The sequence below is a fragment of the Oncorhynchus masou genome, unplaced genomic scaffold (genome assembly GCF_036934945.1).
Source record: "Oncorhynchus masou masou isolate Uvic2021 unplaced genomic scaffold, UVic_Omas_1.1 unplaced_scaffold_486, whole genome shotgun sequence".
Lineage (NCBI taxonomy): Eukaryota > Metazoa > Chordata > Actinopteri > Salmoniformes > Salmonidae > Oncorhynchus > Oncorhynchus masou.
The window spans coordinates 326,590-331,420 of NW_027011254.1; positions in this window are offsets into that span (position 1 = coordinate 326,590).

The window sequence follows — 4,831 nt, forward strand, 5'->3', positions numbered from 1 at the left end:
TTAGTTTAGTTGGGTTGGTTTAGTTGGGTTGGTTTAGTTGGGTTGGTTTAGTTAAGTGGGTTAGTTTAGTGGGTTAGTTTAGTTGGGTTGGTTTAGTGGGTTGGATTAGTTAAGTGGGTTAGTTTAGTGGGTTGGATTAGTTAAGTGGGTTAGTTTAGTTGGGTTGGTTTAGTTGGGTTGGTTTAGTTAAGTGGGTTAGTTTAGTTGGGTTGGTTTAGTTGGGTTGGTTTAGTTGGGTTGGTTTAGTTAAGTGGGTTAGTTTAGTGGGTTAGTTTAGTTGGGTTGGTTTAGTGGGTTGGATTAGTTAAGTGGGTTAGTTTAGTGGGTTGGATTAGTTAAGTGGGTTAGACATTTACATTACATTTAAGTCATTTAGCAGACGCTCTTATCCAGAGCGACTTACAAATTGGTGAATTCACCTTCTGACATCCAGTGGAACAGCCACTTTACAATAGTGCATCTAAGTCATTAAGGGGGGGGGGTGAGAAGGATTACTTATCCTATCCTAGGTATTCCTTGAAGAGGTGGGGTTTCAGGTGTCTCCGGAAGGTGGTGATTGACTCCGCTGTCCTGGCGTCGTGAGGGAGTTTGTTCCACCATTGGGGGGCCAGAGCAGCGAACAGTTTTGACTGGGCTGAGCGGGAACTGTACTTCCTCAATGGTAGGGAGGCGAGCAGGCCAGAGGTGGATGAACGCAGTGCCCTTGCTTGGGTGTAGGGCCTGATCAGAGCCTGGAGGTACTGCGGTGCCGTTCCCCTCACAGCTCCGTAGGCAAGCACCATGGTCTTGTAGCGGATGCGAGCTTCAACTGGAAGCCAGTGGAGAGAGCGGAGGAGCGGGGTGACGTGAGAGAACTTGGGAAGGTTGAACACCAGACGGGCTGCGGCGTTCTGGATGAGTTGTAGGGGTTTAATGGCACAGGCAGGGAGCCCAGCCAACAGCGAGTTGCAGTAATCCAGACGGGAGATGACAAGTGCCTGGATTAGGACCTGCGCCGCTTCCTGTGTGAGGCAGGGTCGTACTCTGCGGATGTTGTAGAGCATGAACCTACAGGAACGGGCCACCGCCATGATGTTGGTTGAGAACGACAGGGTGTTGTCCAGGATCACGCCAAGGTTCTTAGCGCTCTGGGAGGAGGACACAATGGAGTTGTCAACCGTGATGGCGAGATCATGGAACGGGCAGTCCTTCCCCGGGAGGAAGAGCAGCTCCGTCTTGCCGAGGTTCAGCTTGAGGTGGTGATCCGTCATCCACACTGATATGTCTGCCAGACATGCAGAGATGCGATTCGCCACCTGGTCATCAGAAGGGGAAAGGAGAAGATTAATTGTGTGTCGTCTGCATAGCAATGATAGGAGAGACCATGTGAGGTTATGACAGAGCCAAGTGACTTGGTGTATAGCGAGAATAGGAGAGGGCCTAGAACAGAGCCCTGGGGGACACCAGTGGTGAGGGCGCGTGGCGAGGAGACAGATTCTCGCCACGCCACCTGGTAGGAGCGACCTGTCAGGTAGGATGCAATCCAAGCGTGGGCCGCGCCGGAGATGCCCAACTCGGAGAGGGTGGAGAGGAGGATCTGATGGTTCACAGTATCGAAGGCAGCCGATAGGTCTAGAAGGATGAGAGCAGAGGAGAGAGAGTTAGCTTTAGCAGTGCGGAGCGCCTCCGTGATGCAGAGAAGAGCAGTCTCAGTTGAATGACTAGTCTTGAAACCTGACTGATTTGGATCAAGAAGGTCATTCTGAGAGAGATAGAGGGAGAGCTGGCCAAGGACGGCACGTTCAAGAGTTTTGGAGAGAAAAGAAAGAAGGGATACTGGTCTGTAGTTGTTGACATCGGAGGGATCGAGTGTAGGTTTCTTCAGAAGGGGTGCAACTCTCGCTCTCTTGAAGACGGAAGGGACGTAGCCAGCGGTCAGGGATGAGTTGATGAGCGAGGTGAGGTAAGGGAGAAGGTCCCCGGAAATGGTCTGGAGGAGAGAGGAGGGGATAGGGTCGAGCGGGCAGGTTGTTGGGCGGCCGGCCGTCACAAGAAGCGAGATTTCATCTGGAGAGAGAGGGGAGAAAGAGGTCAGAGCACAGGGTAGGGCAGTGTGAGCAGAACCAGCGGTGTCGTTTGACTTAGCAAACGAGGATCGGATGTCGTCGACCTTCTTTTCAAAATGGTTGACGAAGTCATCTGCAGAGAGGGAGGAGGGGGGGGAGGGGGAGGAGGATTCAGAAGGGAGGAGAAGGTGGCAAAGAGCTTCCTAGGGTTAGAGGCAGATGCTTGGAATTTAGAGTGGTAGAAAGTGGCTTTAGCAGCAGAGACAGAGGAGGAAAATGTAGAGAGGAGGGAGTGAAAGGATGCCAGGTCCGCAGGGAGGCGAGTTTTCCTCCATTTCCGCTCGGCTGCCCGGAGCTCTGTTCTGTGAGCTCGCAATGAGTCATCGAGCCACGGAGCGGGGGGGAGGACCGAGCCGGCCTGGAGGATAGGGGACATAGAGAGTCAAAGGATGCAGAAAGGGAAGAGAGGAGGGTTGAGGAGGCAGAGTCAGGAGAAAGGTTGGAGAAGGTATGAGCAGAGGGAAGAGATGAAAGGATGGAAGAGGAAAGAGTAGCGGGGAGAGAGAGCGAAGGTTGGGACGGCGCGATACCATCCGAGTAGGGGCAGTGTGGGAAGTGTTGGATGAGAGCGAGAGGGAAAAGGATACAAGGTAGTGGTCGGAGACTTGGAGGGGAGTTGCAGTGAGGTTAGTGGAAGAACAGCATCTAGTAAAGATGAGGTCGAGCGTATTGCCTGCCTTGTGAGTAGGGGGAAGGTGAGAGGGTGAGGTCAAAAGAGGAGAGGAGTGGAAAGAAGGAGGCAGAGAGGAATGAGTCAAAGGTAGACGTGGGGAGGTTAAAGTCGCCCAGGACTGTGAGAGGTGAGCCGTCCTCAGGAAAGGAGCTTATCAAGGCATCAAGCTCATTGATGAACTCTCCGAGGAACCTGGAGGGCGATAAATGATAAGAATGTTAAGCTTGAAAGGGCTGGTAACTGTGACAGCATGGAATTCAAAGGAGGCGATAGATAGATGGGTAAGGGGAGAGAGAGAGAATGACCACTTGGGAGAGATGAGGATCCCGGTGCCACCACCCCGCTGACCAGAAGCTCTCGGGGTGTGCGAGAACACGTGGGCGGACGAAGAGAGAGCAGTAGGAGTAGCAGTGTTATCTGTGGTGATCCATGTTTCCGTCAGTGCCAGGAAGTCGAGGGACTGGAGGGAGGCATAGGCTGAGATGAACTCTGCCTTGTTGGCAGCAGATCGGCAGTTCCAGAGGCTACCGGAGACCAGGAACTCCACGTGGGTCGTGCGCGCTGGGACCACCAGATTAGGGTGGCCGCGGCCACGCGGTGTGGAGCGTTTGTATGGTCTGTGCAGAGAGGAGAGAACAGGGATAGATAGACACATAGTTAACAGGGTACAGGAGAGGCTACGCTAATGCAAAGGAGATTGGAATGACAAGTGGACTACACGTCTCGAATGTTCAGAAAGTTAAGCTTACGTAGCAAGAATCTTATTGACTAAAATGATTGAAATGAAACAGTACTGCTGGAGTAGGCTAGCTGGTAGTGGCTGCGATGTTGACACTACACTAATCAAGTCGTTCCGTCGAGTGTAATAGTTTCTACAGTGCTGCTATTCGGGGGCTAGCTGGCTAGCTAGCAAGGTTGATTGCGTTCCGTTACTTAAAAGAACGACAATAGCTGGCTGGCTAACCTAGAAAATCGCTCTAGGCTACACAATTGTCTTAGATACAAAGACGGCTATGTAGCTAGCTAGCTACGATCAAACAAAACAAACCGTTGTACTGTAATAGTTACTACAGTGCTGCTATTCGGGGGCTAGCTGGCTAGCTACGTTAGAAGAACGACAATAGCTGGCCAGCTAACCTAGAAAATCGCTCTAGACTACACAATTGTCTTAGATACAAAGACGGCTATGTAGCTGGCTAGCTACGATCAAACAAATCAAACCGTTGTACTGTAATGAAGTGAAATGAAAATGTGATACTACCTGTGGAACGACGCGGAATGTTGACCGGGTAGTTGGAGTTCAATTCGGTAGAGGTTGGCTAGCTGTTGGCTAGCTAGCTAGCAACATTTCCTACGTTAAGGACGACAAATAGCTGGCTAGCTAACCTCGGTAAATTAAGATAATCACTCTAAGTCTACACACTCTAAACTGCACAATTATCTTGGATACGAAGACAACTATGTAGCTAGCTGACACTACGCTAATCGAGTCGTTCAGTTGAGTGTAATAGTTTCTACAGTGCTAGTGGACAGTGGATGTTAGCTAGCTGCTTAGCTGCTTAGCTAGCTGCTTAGCTAGCTGCTGGGCAGATACGTTAGGACGACGAAATACGATAATTATGCAATTGTCGTTGATACAAAGACGGCTATGTAGCTGGCTAAGAAGAAATTGCTAAGATTAGACAAATCAAACCGTTGTACTATAACGAAATGTAATGAAAAGTTATAAAAAGTTATACTACCTGCGGACCGAAGTGTAGATGCGACGCTCGCTCCAACCGGAACCGGAACCATGTTTAGTTTAGTTGGGTTGGTTTAGTTGGTTTAGTTGGGTTGGTTTAGTTAGGTGGGTTAGTTTAGTTGGGTTGGTTTAGTTGGTTTAGTTGGGTTGGTTTAGTTAGGTGGGTTAGTTTAGTGGGTTAGTTTAGTTGGGTTGGATTAGTTAAGTGGGTTAGTTTAGTTGGGTTGGTTTAGTGGGTTGGATTAGTTAAGTGGGTTAATTTAGTGGGTTAGTTTAGTTGGGTTGGTTTAGTGGGTTAGTTTAGTGGGTTAG